Source organism: Osmerus eperlanus, chromosome 14 (genome assembly GCF_963692335.1).
Source record: "Osmerus eperlanus chromosome 14, fOsmEpe2.1, whole genome shotgun sequence".
NCBI classification, from domain to species: domain Eukaryota; kingdom Metazoa; phylum Chordata; class Actinopteri; order Osmeriformes; family Osmeridae; genus Osmerus; species Osmerus eperlanus.
In genome coordinates, this window is record NC_085031.1 from 1,577,849 (window position 1) to 1,593,020 (window position 15,172).

Consider the following 15,172-nt stretch of genomic DNA (forward strand, 5'->3'; position numbering starts at 1 on the left):
GCATACACACAGGTTCAAAGACTCGTTCTCTATGGAGGACAAAACCTGCCAAAATTAAAAATAAATAAATAAATGTATTTATACATAAAAAAATGTAAATATATAAAAATAAATGTATGAAAACATCTTAATTACGTATTTATTTATTTACATGGCCATTCATTTCTGTATTTATTTATTTTTGTATTTATTTATTTATGTGTACATTTATTTCTGTATTTATTTATTTATTTCTGTGTACATTTATTTCTGTATTTCCTTGTCCTTAAGCTAATGAGGTAAGCTGTCAATCAATGTATGTCACGGTGTCACCTTAACCCCATTGGTTGATCGGTATCAGAGTGCGAAGATGGACTTTCCATGCCTGGGTTTGCTATGACTACCTTAGTAAACAAAAGACTGCACACACGCAATAGATAGCGAGATATGAGAGTTTTGGCTAGCTAACCTTGCTAAAAAAAGTGCTAGTCAAGATGTTTAACTTTTTCGCGTTGAGGCTCTGGATACCAATTTGTACCATTTAGCTGCCTGCAGAGTCATAAAGAGAAAGAGTTGCGTCAATTGCCTTTACGTTCATGGTACTGTACTGTACTGTAGGCTAGTTAGAACTAGAGCGAGCTAGCATCAGTTTCAAACACAGCAGCATCGTCGTTGAGGAACAGTTGTACTGTACTGTATGATGGAGTTGTGCCAAGGTAAGAATGTGGAAGTTCTTGGCCCATTTTCTGGCATCTAGTACAGTTAACATTTCAGTATCTTAAAGTGCCTTATAGTGCTTAAGATGCTAGCTAGACATGTAGAAGCCAGAACGTAGCAAAAACAATGTGCTACGAAGTGAGTGATGACCTGTTTATGTAATGATCAGTGTAGCTAGCTAATTTAGTGCACTATTTATATTTATTGAGAAACTAATGCCTACAAACAAGTTTGTGTGAGAGGAAAGCTGTATTTAATTATTAATCCGTAACTGTGGTCGCTTATTTGCACCACAGTCTGGGGGTTGGTACAGTAAGAAATTGGATGATATTATACAGTGTCAAGGAACCATCAAAGAACATAGTACAACATGGTTAATCTATTCATAAAGTGAATGTTTACTAAGCAAACTATGAGTTAGAGACCATTGTAACATTCAGTCCATCATGTGATTATCATTACAGCTTACTGTCTGTTTATGTGTGTGTGTCTATGGCCCTTGCAGTCTGGCATTGCTACTGATGTTGATGTGAGCTGAAAAGGAGGCCCAGTGCCTTGGAGGTGGATGTCAGACCACTGGACGAAGGAGCGCTGGATGGGAGACCACTAGTTGAAGGAGCGCTGGATGGGAGACCACTGGATGAGAGATTTCTGGATGAGGGAAAATGTGATGGAGTGGGCTGTCTTATATTTAAACCACAGTATTTTTGTCATTACTATGCTTTTAATTGTGGTCGTTATTGAGTTATATTGAGTTTGCTCCTGTTGACTTTAGCAAACCACCTCTTTCTCCTCTCACTATCAGCTGGGAAGCCGTAGCCTACATCACGACTCCCTATTTGGAGCATGCAATACATCCCCATGCATCACACCCAACCATTATGAAATCCAAGATGCTAGGTGCAAGACCAAGACAGCGCGGTGTAGACAAAAGCGTTACCTTTATTGTGTCACCCTTTACACTCTTTTCATAGCAGAGACTAAAATAACATGTGCACATATTTGAATAGTCATGTTGACTATCATGTAGTTGTACTGTAGCCTTTCACAACCAAGTCCTTGAGGTTTAATCATTGTGCACTACACATGCATAAAATGATACTATATAGTAGGGAAAGATTAAATAAAGATGCAGAACAAACTACTTGTTTCCAAGTTACATTTAATGACAACACATGAAGGGTATGAAGAGATTCTTAAAGAGAGAGATTCTTGAAGACATTCTTAAATTGGAATACAGCTCCTATTGCATCGGTTGATTTTCCAAATCCTGTTGATAATGACATGTGCAGCACGCTCCCTTACAAATGCACTGCTTGAACTATGAGTATCGGTGTACCTCAGTAAATTAGAATATTGTGGAAAAGTTTGTTTATTTTGATTAGTAAAAAGCCGGGTAACTTCCCTAGCAGGTCACAAATACATTATGTAGATTGCATATCATTGAAATGGTGCGGTCTAGTTTATAAGCATGGTTATACTACTATACTCTGCAGTTAGACCGACACAGGTGAATCTCAGTAAATTAGAATATCATGGAAAAAGGTGAAATTCGTATATTATACAGAGGCATTACACACAGTGAAACATTTGAAGTGTTTATTTCTTTTAATTTGGATGATTATGGCTTACAGCTAATGAAAACCCAAATTTCAGTATCCTAGAACATTTGACTGAAAAAGTTAAATATTGTAGACTCATGATGTCCTACTCTAATCAGCTGATTATCTCCTGTAACGGTTTCCTAAGCCTTTAAATGGTCTCTAAGTCTGGTTCAGTAGGCTACACAGTCATGGGGAAGACTGCTGTCCTGAAGACAATCATTGACACCCTCCACAAGGAGGGTAAGCCACTAAAAGTCATTGCTAAAGACGCTGGCTGTTCCCAAAGTGCTGTATCCAAGCATATTAATAGAAAGTTGAGTGGAAGGGAAAATTGTGGTAGAAAAAGGTGCACAAGAAACAGGGATAACTGCAGCCTTGAGAGGATTGTGAAGCAACGGTCATTCAAGAATTTGGGGGAAATTCACAAGGAGTGGACTGAGGCTGGAGTCAGTGCATCAAAAGCCACCACGCACAGATGTATCCAGGACATGGGCTACAACTGTCGCATTCCTCGTGTCAAGCCACTCCTGAACCAGAGACAACGTCAGAAGCGTCTTACCCAGGCGAAGGAGAAAAGGGAAAGGACTTGCTCAGTGGTCCAAGATCCTCTTTTCAGATTAAAGTAAATGTTGCATTTCACTTGGAAATAAAAGTCCCAGAGTCTGGAGGAAAAGTGGAGAGGCACAGAATCCAAGTTGCTTGAAGTCCAGTTTGAAGTTTCCAAGTGATGATTTGCAGAGCCATGTAATCTGCTGGTAGGTCCACAGTTTTATCAAGTCCAAAGTCAATGCAGCCGTCTACCAGGACATTTTAGAGCACTTCATGCTTCCTTCCATTGACAAGCTTTATGGAGATGCTGATTTCATTTTCCAGCACGACTTGGCACCTGCCCACACTGCCAGAAGTAACAGAACCTGGTTTAATGACCATGGTATCACTTGATTGGTCAGCAAACTTGCCTGACCTGAACCCATAGACTCTATGAGTATTGTCAAGAGGAAGATGAGAGACACCAGACCCAACAGTGCAGACGAGCTGAAGGCCGCTATCAAAGCAACCTGGGCTTCCATAACACATCAGCAGTGCCACAGGCTGATCGCCTCCATGCCATATTGATGCAATTATTCATGCAAAAGGAACCCAGACCAAGTATTGAATGCCTATATGAACATACTTTCCAGTCGGCTGACATTTCTGTATTAAAAATCCTTAGGTTTATTGGTCTTGTGTAATATTCTAATTTTCTGAGATACTGAATTTTGGGATTTCATTAGATGAAAGTCAGAATCATCAAAATTAAAATGAACGCTTGAAGTATTTCACTGTGTGTAATGCATCTGTATAATATATGAGTTTCAACTTTTGAATTTACTAATCAAAATAAACAAACTTTTCCACAATATTCTAATTTACTGAGGTACACCGATACTCATAGTTCAAGCAGTGCATTTGTAAGGGAGCGTGCTGCACATGTCATTATCAACAGGATTTGGAAAATCAACCGATGCAATAGGAGCTGTATTCCAATTTAAGAATGTCTTCAAGAATCTCTCTCTTTAAGAATCTCTTCATACCCTTCATGTGTTGTCATTAAATGTAACTTGGAAACAAGTAGTTTGTTCTGCATCTTTATTTAATCTTTCCCTACTATATAGTATCATTTTATGCATGTGTAGTGCACAATGATTAAACCTCAAGGACTTGGTTGTGAAAGGCTACAGTACAACTACATGATAGTCAACATGACTATTCAAATATGTACACATGTTATTTTAGTCTCTGCTATGAAAAGAGTGTAAAGGGTGACACAATAAAGGTAACGCTTTTGTCTACACCGCGCTGTCTTGGTCTTGCACCTAGCATCTTGGATTTCATAATGGTTGGGTGTGATGCATGGGGATGTATTGCATGCTCCAAATAGGGAGTCGTGATGTAGGCTACGGCTTCCCAGCTGATAGTGAGAGGAGAAAGAGGTGGTTTGCTAAAGTCAACAGGAGCAAACTCAATATAACTCAATAACGACCACAATTAAAAGCATAGTAATGACAAAAATACTGTGGTTTAAATATAAGACAGCCCACTCCATCACATTTTCCCTCATCCAGAAATCTCTCATCCAGTGGTCTCCCATCCAGCGCTCCTTCAACTAGTGGTCTCCCATCCAGCGCTCCTTCGTCCAGTGGTCTGACATCCACCTCCAAGGCACTGGGCCTCCTTTTCAGCTCACATCAACATCAGTAGCAATGCCAGACTGCAAGGGCCATAGACACACACACATAAACAGACAGTAAGCTGTAATGATAATCACATGATGGACTGAATGTTACAATGGTCTCTAACTCATAGTTTGCTTAGTAAACATTCACTTTATGAATAGATTAACCATGTTGTACTATGTTCTTTGATGGTTCCTTGACACTGTATAATATCATCCAATTTCTTACTGTACCAACCCCCAGACTATGGTGCAAATAAGCGACCACAGTTACGGATTAATAATTAAATACAGCTTTCCTCTCACACAAACTTGTTTGTAGGCATTAGTTTCTCAATAAATATAAATAGTGCACTAAATTAGCTAGCTACACTGATCATTACATAAACAGGTCATCACTCACTTCGTAGCACATTGTTTTTGCTACGTTCTGGCTTCTACATGTCTAGCTAGCATCAAAAAATCTCGGCACTTTAAGATACTGAAATGTTAACTGTACTAGATGCCAGAAAATGGGCCAAGAACTTCCACATTCTTACCTTGGCACAACTCCATCATACAGTACAGTACAACTGTTCCTCAACGACGATGCTGCTGTGTTTGAAACTGATGCTAGCTCGCTCTAGTTCTAACTAGCCTACAGTACAGTACAGTACAGTACCATGAACGTAAAGGCAATTGACGCAACTCTTTCTCTTTATGACTCTGCAGGCAGCTAAATGGTACAAATTGGTATCCAGAGCCTCAACGCGAAAAAGTTAAACATCTTGACTAGCACTTTTTTTAGCAAGGTTAGCTAGCCAAAACTCTCATATCTCGCTATCTATTGCGTGTGTGCAGTCTTTTGTTTACTAAGGTAGTCATAGCAAACCCAGGCATGGAAAGTCCATCTTCGCACTCTGATACCGATCAACCAATGGGGTTAAGGTGACACCGTGACATACATTGATTGACAGCTTACCTCATTAGCTTAAGGACAAGGAAATACAGAAATAAATGTACACAGAAATAAATAAATACAAAAATAAATAAATACAGAAATAAATGGCCATGTAAATACATAAATACGTAATTAAGATGTTTTCATACATTTATTTTTATATATTTACATTTTTTTATGTATAAATACATTTATTTATACATTTATTTATTTATTTATTTTTAATTTTGGCAGGTTTGGTCCTCCATAACTGGCAGCATCATACATTTAAGTAATTCAAGACTTGCATGTACAGTAAGTCATTTCACATTAAATAATGTATTTAAACTCAAGCTTGTGTGGTGTGTCGCTGTCTTCAATGCCACAGCCTAAACTTGATGTCAAAAGAAACGTTTTTCATTTCCGGCGCATTCAAACAATCCCCTTAAGTTTGGCTAGCAACAGCAGCTAGGCTAGCTTAGCACAATTTACCGAGGTCAGCTTCTCCACCGTGCTGGGCTCTAGTCTAAGATCAAATGATCGTATTTGGCATTGTTACTGACAATGATCGCTTCCAGCAAACTTCTTTTGAATTAGCCATTTCCCCCTAAATAAATGTCAAGCTTATTTCCTTTTTTTGGGGGCATATTTTCAGTTAGCAGATGGTCCTGTTTCAATCGCTATTCTATTTAATACTGCCGGTGACAACGTTGTTACTTAGAATAGCTTGTTTCAAGGGGGTTCAGCTTGTTTCAAAGGTGGTTCTTAATGAATGAATGGGCTAAATGCTTGAAAATATCACTACTGTAGAAGGGAAAAACTTAAGGTGACGTTTAAGTCACATAGGTTAGGTTCATTCTACATAACATTAGTCATTTAGCAGACGCCCGTATCCAGAGCGACTTACAGTAAGTACAGGGACATGCTACACTTCACTTTTTGTATTTTGAATTGTACATGAGCAGCAACAAATAGGCTATGCTTTTAAATCTATGCAATCTTCATAAATAATAAGTAGGCATTTTTATATAAAATATAGAGAAATATCAGTTGTAAAAATTACAGTTAATAAACGGACACATCTGCAACCGATGAAAGCAAGCACACTCTACAATTTCCCCAGAAATTGTACCCTCTCTAGTTAATGGATTGCTTCTTGGAGATCGATAGTAATGGGGAGACTGGGGTGCTGCTGGGGTGCTGCTGGGGGGCAGGGAGTCGGGACAATGATTTAATCTGAATATCTTGCTAAATGTTTCCCTGCACTGATTAAATGTTGATGAAATGTAGGCTAACACTGTACCCAGCTAACAAAATGACGTCCCCAGGACGTCCCTTGTTAGCTGGGTAGCTAGATAGCTTATATGGACATTAAACCAACAGGTTAATACCACTCACAGATTGGCTACCCACCTTTCTTAGTATAAAAACTGGGTTACTGATTGAAACACTCTCTTTGGCTATCCTCTCTTTCTTTTTTCTCTGATCTTTTCCGAAATCCTGATTTGTGTTTACGGCCCGACATTCTAGCGACTAGCGCATCTACTGACTGCAACTAAACACCGTCACCTATAAGTGCGCTAAGGCAGGATCAAACCATTTCATGCAGATACAGGGGGATGGTCGGTCAATATGGATGTTTACTTTTTGGTCAATAGGGATATTTAACCTTTATTGCCAAACACAAGTAAAAACAAAGAGATCATTCATTGTATTATTATATTTTAAATGTATTATATACTCGATGATGGTTTATATAATATAATATAATTTTATATTACTTTTTGCCTATTTTTGGGGACCCTGTCAGTCAGGGGCCCTTAGAATCGTCCTAACTTTTCCCCCTTATACGGCGCCCCTGGCCCCTGCGACAAGGGATATTAAACTCATACTCCAGAGCAAGCAGAGCGTGCTGGTCCTAGTGGAAGCACTTCCCTGTCTCTCGGTACCAACATTACCGCTGCTGTGTGTGAAGGCGAGCATGGTTTGAATGACAGCAATCCAATGCAGCCTGTTCTGCAAACGTACCCCATCCGCACTTTCAGCCAAGCTCCTAGGTATCGCTCTCAAACTTGGTTTGCGAACTCAGCCAAGCTACATGCATGTTTCTGCTTCCCCTGTCGACAATTTGGAGCCAGAAATGATAAAGACATCACCTTCATAGACAAGGTTTTTACCAATTGGAAAACGGCGGCGGTTTATTTTACATAGAGCTCCAAAAACTATTTTGCGCTCAAATGAATGCCCAAAAATTTCGCTCGCTACGCGCGCTCGCACTGTGGAGGATCCTATCCAGCATCACATCAAACCCAGGATATGTCATGGGGTTGGGTTAAGCCCCGAATGGGTATAACGTCTGGCTCCGTGCCTGATAAACACTCGGATCGTTAAGCAGACTCAAAAATGCTAACATAATGGTTATATAAAAAATTATACGACCCCCTTCCGTAATCATGATGCCCCCCCAGAAATGTTCACTGCCCCCCCAGTCAAAGCAGGCTGCATCCGGCAGCCAAACAGTTTCCAAACAGTTTATGGCACATAGATGGAAACCATAAACTAATAAGGTACATAAAGCTTATCTATGCCCAGCCCCTGTGTGGCTGTTTTGTGTTGTCTTTCTTGTGATGTGCTTTGTACACCGCAAGAGTTTATAATTGTGTCACTTTATAGTACATCCTATTGCACTTCCATTATACATCACTGTTGCTGCTACCCTTTTCTATTAATTGAATGCATGTTTGAGGTAAACTATAGTTTACACATTGTTCTTACAGTGATCTTATAAGCATTTGTTCAGCTTGTTAAGTAAGATGAAATATTTTGTTTCAGATGGCGCATTGTTGTGCATGGTGGTATTGACGGATTCAGTCGCCTCATTGTTTACCTATAATGCTGCCACCAATAACCGTGCCTCAACAGTGCTGGATAGCTTCAAACAAGCACTCCATCTCTATGGTGTGCCATCTCGTGTCAGATCAAGACAGACAAAGGAGGAAAAAACATTGATGTGGCACACTACATGTTGACCAGCAGAGGGGTAAACAGAAATTTACACATTTCTGGAAAAAGCATAAACAACCAAAGGTATTCAGAATCAGAATCAGTATTCGGTTTATTCGCCATGTATGTTATACAAACACGGAATTTACTGTGGCAGGGAGGTGCAAACACTAAACATATACGAATCTTAAATTAAGTAAAGGTACAAAAGTTTAACAATTCCTAAGAACTAAACAATCTAAGAATAAAACAATTTAAATATAAAATAAAATCTATATAAAAATAAGGAATTCAAAACTCTGTTATATCATGCATCTAAATATTTATGCATTTTAGCAGACACTTTTATCCAAAGCGACTTCCAAAAGAGAGCTTTACAAAAGTGCATAGGTCACTGATCATAACAACGAGATAGCCCTAAACATTGCGGGTAGACAAAACATGAAGCATACATTGTGAAACTAAATAAGTTCCTAAGGGAAGACCCACAAGGGCATGTAGTTGAACAAGTTACAGTTAGACAATTTAACAACATGAACCTCAAAGTGCAAGGGTGTACCTGTGGGAAAAAGCCAGCAACAAAAATAAAATACACAGCAAGTACAATAGTTTTAAGTCAGTTACAACAAAAAGCTGCAACAGTCTTCTTGCTAACCTATTAAAATTCAAATACATCTAAATGTTAACTGGTAATTATTTAGCTGTTATTTTTTACAGAATTGAGTGCTTGTGGAGAGATGTTTTTGGAGGGGTACTTCTTTTCTACAACCACTTCTACAACCTGGAGCATGAGGGCCTACTTTATCCAGATGATGAAGTTCACCCCTATGCACTGCACTGGAGCTTTCTTCCACACATACAGAGGCACCTTCAGTTCTTCAAAGATGGCTGGAACCACCACCTACTCCGGACCGAGGGCAATCAGTCACCTCACCAACTCTGGACTCGTCATCAACTAGAGGCAGACCCCTTACAGGTTTGCATGTGTTGTGCATGTTTAATCCTTGCAGATAGGAATTATTTGTATTACTCTATAGCACTTGCATTAAACTGATTTAGTAGATTCTCATTTTTCTTGTTAGATGACACATCCCCACTTAATTTTGTACTCACTGACTTGAGGACTCACGGTAATCTGCATCCTCTAACCAATATATTTCTACCTTTTCTCAAACTCTTTAAAGCCCCATACAGTGTGTTGTCGATTTACATTAAGTGATTAAAATCTTTCTATTAGGTCGATGTAGAGTATGGCATTGACTTGGCAGGTCCATTCAGGCCTCGTTGTCAAGGTGTCATTATACCTGAAGTGGAACTTCGGCGCCCATTGACTGAACAGGAAGTTGGGAGGCTGCCAAACCCAGAAGGTTCTTTCTCCAATGTGTTGGATGTATACACACAATCTGTGGCCATATTGTCTGAAATTCTTAACAGGCAACATAGGTATATACCTTGTTTGTAAAAAGATCTGGAATCCAGAAATGCAGAATACAAAACTTGACATTGAATTCCAGACTTTAATAAGTGTCAGATACAGTAACAGTTATTGCATTTTTTTCAAACACGCTGTCAATATTGACATTACACAATCAGAACTATTGAAATGTATGATCCTTTTTGTAATACTTGACTGATCTACTAGTGCTGTAAAGTTGCAACAATTAGAACACTGCTTAAACATTAAAGCATCCATCAACTTACAGAGAATAAAGGCAACTGTATAGCCAAAATGCACTTATTAATAAACCAGATGTAAAACAAACTTTTCATGTGAAAGAAGGTTTTGTTCTCTTAGAAACAGCTGTAATGTTTTTTCTAATTAAGCCCAAAGCCAACATCTGTCACACTAGTTACCATGGTCATGTCTGCTTTAAATGTTTTATATTCCAAATAATGGTTGGGCAACTTCAGAAGACAGAAGCATGTCAATGATTTAGGAAGGCCAACTTGACTCACAACTTCAAGATCTAGGTATTTTGGAGGTACTTCCCATCCGGTCCAAAACTTGAGGAGCTGTTCTAGGGATTTTGGAGAGGCTAAAAATAATGACATGAAATCAAAACATTACAAATGATTGCTCCTTTCATGAATTATTTATAGTAATAAAGCATACCATTCTCTATGTAGTCACGGAGGAAGCTGGTGATCCAGCAGAGATCTTCCAGAGAGACATCCTCGTCACCATCTTCAGTGTCTTTCAGTGAGGGCCAGGTAATTTTTTCTAGAATCATCTTGAAAAAGATGTCCATATTACTACACTAGACCAGGCCAGACTATGACCATAAATATTCAACATAAAATATAATACTAGAGCTGTGATGAAAGTAAAATAATCCTCACTTAGTATACTTAGACAAAAGTCCTAAAATGAAGGGAGGTACACATACCATTGGAGTGCACAGTGTAACGGAGCTTCTGGGGAAAAGGAGGGGAATGGTGTCTCTCCTCTCTGTTAGCAGAGGCCAGACGAGTTTCTTTCAAACCAGACCGCAGTTGCTTTAATTGTTTGACAGTTCTTCCAAAGACCTGTCCAATACATATAAACTAGGGATTAACTATGGTTCGAACGAATAGTTCCAGTGAATAAAAATTGTAGTTTTGGTATAAATGTCAATCTCTAATAAGAACTTTTACTTCATTACAACTGCAGGTACTTATTAGTGCCACTGTGAATGAAGATTAGACTCACAGCATGGAGGAGCATCTTTTCCATGAGCCATTTCCTGTTATCTTGGGTCACTCCTGGCAGATCCCAGGATACAGCCAATTTTGTAATATTGGTCTTCTCCTGTTCTGTCAGGAAAGCAGTGCCTTCCAACTTAAGGTCCACAATGAAGAAAAATAACTTAGTCAACAGAACTCTAGCACATGTACTAGCAAATGTAGCAATACATTTTTTCAAAACACCCTAGGCCCTAGGGTATGGCTTAAGAATTCACCAGTTGAATGGCCTCTCGGACATCAGTGTCAGCACAGTCCTTGATGTCTATTGTGGATGTTTCTCCAAACAACACATGTATAATTGCAGGACTCAATCCAGTGAGACATGGTCCACCGTGGAGGAACAAGTGGCCTATCATGCGTCCCGCCACAACAAAGAGGTCACTCTCTAAGAGGAACGAAGATGATGATGGGACAAGATGATCTTCTTCACCTTCAAACAGCAGTGTACCTCCAGGAACTTAGAGAAAAAGTAGATTTGAGAAAAAGTTATGTAGAAATATTAGAAAATATCTAATAAAGGAAAAGCGTGTGAGGACTGTATTTCAAACATTCACCAAGATTTAGTTACATTACATTTACATTTATGCATTTAGCAGACGCTTTTATCCAAAGCGACTTCCAAGAGAGAGCTTTACAAAAGAGCATAGGTCACTGATCATAACAATGAGATAGCCCCAAACATTGCGAGCAGCCAAAACATGAAGCATACATTGTGGAAAACCAAATAAGTGCCAAAGGGAAGAACCATAAGAGCATGCAGTTAAACAAGTTACAATTGAACAACATGAAACTCCCCACAAGAGTGCAAGAGTGTACCTGTAGAAAAAACAATCAACAGTAAAATATTTCACAGCGAGTACAAGAATTTTAAACCGTTACAACTAACCAACAAGAGCAACAAGTCTCTCAATACGAGTCATTGTGATCCTGGAGGAAACTAACATCAGGTCCAGCCAAGCATTCCTAAGTGCCGTTGTACTCCCGGAACAAGTGCGTGTTGAGCCTTTTCTTGAAGGTGGGGAGACAGTCAGTGTCCCTGATGGAGGTGGGGAGTTGATTCCACCATTGGGGGGCCAGACAGGAGATAAGCTTGTGTTGGGACCGGGCGATCTTGAGCGGTGGGACCACCAGACGGTTGTCAGAAGAAGACCGTAGGTGGCGGGGGTGGGTGTAAGGCTGGAGGAGAGACTTGATGTAGTCTGGTGCAGTCCCGTTCACCACTCGTTGAAATCCATGCTGAAGTTTGGACATTATAGTTGTGAGGAAATGTCTTGTCACTCCTTCACCCACAGCAGGATCACCTATCAACATTGCACGAACAATTCAAACCCCATTGTCTATTTATCAAACAGTCACATTTTATTCAGAGAATCAAAACTGTAGACTTTACCATCAAGCACTGGAGTGGACAAGCCCCTTCTGTGTTACGGTTCTTGTAAAAAGTCAAGATGGACCTTTCCCTGTCCTCTTCTGTGTCTCTCACATCCATGTGAAGTCTCAGAGGCTTTCCGGTTCCGTGGGTACCGATTATGTGCTCTCTGAAACTTGTTGCAGCTTTTAGTGTATCCGATTCCATTTTCCACCCTGTAAATGCAAAAATAGCAATTCAATATTGCGATTAGCTAATCGTCCCCTTTAAAAATCTGTTTTACTTAATCAAATGTATGATACAACTATTTAAAATACCTGACTCCTTAACAGCATCTACATCAATGATCTCAGTCACCGCTTCAGTTTCCCTGGATGACACATGGTTTCCTGTGCCAAATCCTGGATTATACCTGACTTCCTGTCTGGGTAGTCTACTATCTGAAGCACTCGCTGACGCCTCAGACCTACTATCTGAATCACTCGCTGACACCTCAGAAGCCCTAACAAACAACTTGTTAGATATTCCTATTAATATATATTTTTTATAAATCCCACCCCAAAAGTCACAGAATTCAAAATCCTTTTAACAATAAAAAGGAAAGTTACACTTTCAATTTTCAAAACTAAACCATGTACTGTAAGAATAAACAAATGACAGACCAGTACCTCATGCAAGATTCACTGTGCATTTTTATCTCTACAAAAGGAAATTCCTGTCCGCAGCATACACACAGCTGAGGAGGTCCAGCCAGTCCAGTTTCTCTGCCAAGCTCAGCCTCATTTCTGGACTCCTATTAATTTGGATCATTACATTCAAACAAAAGAAAACCCAGGATTAATGTTACATTAAAACCAATGCTTCCTATATAATTAGCAGACCATACCTAAAAACAGTCTTTCACTGCACTATATGTGATTGTAGCAAACTAAGTAGGCAAATGCCTAGATGCATAATAATAAAAACAATATACATTTTAATGCTGATTTATACAGCAGAAAGGTTAGTGAACGCTTACATGGTCTAGATTTAAGTTCCTTTGAAGTGGGCGGATAAAAATGGTGGCATTGCCAATCTGGGTCCGTGGGTCTTTGAGGAATTTTATATCGTAGCCTTTATTTGGACACGGTATTAACAGAAGCTGCCGGCTTTGTGTCATTCGAGAAATTCTGAGTAATTCAAATCCTCCAGCACTTCTCAATTTAGGAAATGATCATACAAGAAATTCCATCAACTCATCTGTGCTGGTGTGATTACCTACAAGAAATAGGTAGAAAAACAGTAACATTATCAGTTATCCACTGACACTTCTGCATCACAAGAATTGATTCACAGCTTAAAAGGTTCAGTGGTGCGGGAAGTGTATGTGCTAGTAAATAGTGTAGTGTAATAATGACTAAATCTATAATATTCACACTTCCCAATTCTCACTACCAATTTCAAAGGGCTTTGACGTCTGGCATAGTTAGACTATCTAACAACCTAAATATGGTTGAACACAATATACCTTGAAAGGTAAGACGCTTCTCGCCCAGCCCTGCCCTGGAAAGGTCATCCTTTTCTGCTTTGCTTGGAACCAAGCATGTGTTTTTTTCTCCAAGACAGCAGAAATTGTGTGTGTATGTAAGAGATGTACTTCTTGAAGTTCTGGAAGTTTGACGTTGTGTAGTTTGGCCTCGGTAGGGGCTAAACAGCCGTGCCACCAGCTTAATGAAAAAAAAAAAAAAAACACAAGGTTGGACCTACTGAGCATTGCCATATCAATTACTTTAGGGTTAAAGAATCCCTCCAGTAAATATTAACTTACCATCAACTGGGTGTCTAGGTGCAGCAAAAGATGAAGACGTGGAAGATGGTATGCTTGAACTTGCTGTTGTGACACACAATAGAAATCACATATAAATCATATGAATAAATAATGGAACAAATTGTATGCCACTTGCAAAACTTCATTGTAGATGCTAAATTTCAAAGGGAAGATTTATTGTTGGGTATTTCTGTGCAGTTACTTGGCTAATGTTCGTATCACTAATCTAGACAGCCAAAGGTGGTGGTCATGTTACCACATGAACGTACATTTATGCAGAAGTAACCCCAAACAAACTGACAAGCTAGGGTAGTGAATTTACCATCGTGTGGGGGCACGTGAGACGATGGTGGCGGTACGATTTCGGCAGTACCTGCTACACAAACAGAAATAATTTAGATTTGCAACGTAAGTATACCTTCGCGTGCTAACTATCGATCTAGTGAATACAGTATTGTTGTGTACATACATTTCTCCAAACGGTCTGCAGCCTCACGGAGCAACTCTGCTATCGACCGTCTTTCTTCCATCTCACTATGTCACTAGTCGTTCAGCAGAAGATTCCAATGCCCGTGATTGTTGAATTCAGGTTGAAAAATGCGGAAGTGCTTGCACTAGTTCGCTAGATTGAATCTATAGCTCTGGATTGATTGCAATGTCTGAACGTCAGTTTCCACGCCTACTGGCCTTCTCTCATTAGCATATTGGGAACAATGAATGAACGATTGAATAAATAAATACACAAATAAATACACAAATAAATACACAAATAAATACACAAATAAATACACAAATAAATACATAAATAAATTTAAATTATAAGTAACAATGAATA

General features: G+C 39.2%; 2 long non-coding RNA genes across 2 annotated transcripts; one reads left to right on the forward strand and one right to left on the reverse strand.

Moving 5' to 3' along the window:
* Positions 1-353: 353 nt before the first annotated feature.
* On the forward strand, positions 354-1,325 carry LOC134033813 (uncharacterized). Its single transcript, XR_009932172.1, has 2 exons — positions 354-695; positions 1,202-1,325. It is a non-coding gene; the product is annotated as an uncharacterized LOC134033813 (long non-coding RNA).
* Positions 1,326-3,914: 2,589 nt separating this feature from the next.
* LOC134033795 (uncharacterized) lies at positions 3,915-5,401 on the reverse strand. Its single transcript, XR_009932167.1, has 2 exons — positions 5,055-5,401; positions 3,915-4,551 (listed from the first exon to the last, which is right to left on the reverse strand). It is a non-coding gene; the product is annotated as an uncharacterized LOC134033795 (long non-coding RNA).
* Positions 5,402-15,172: the final 9,771 nt, after the last annotated feature.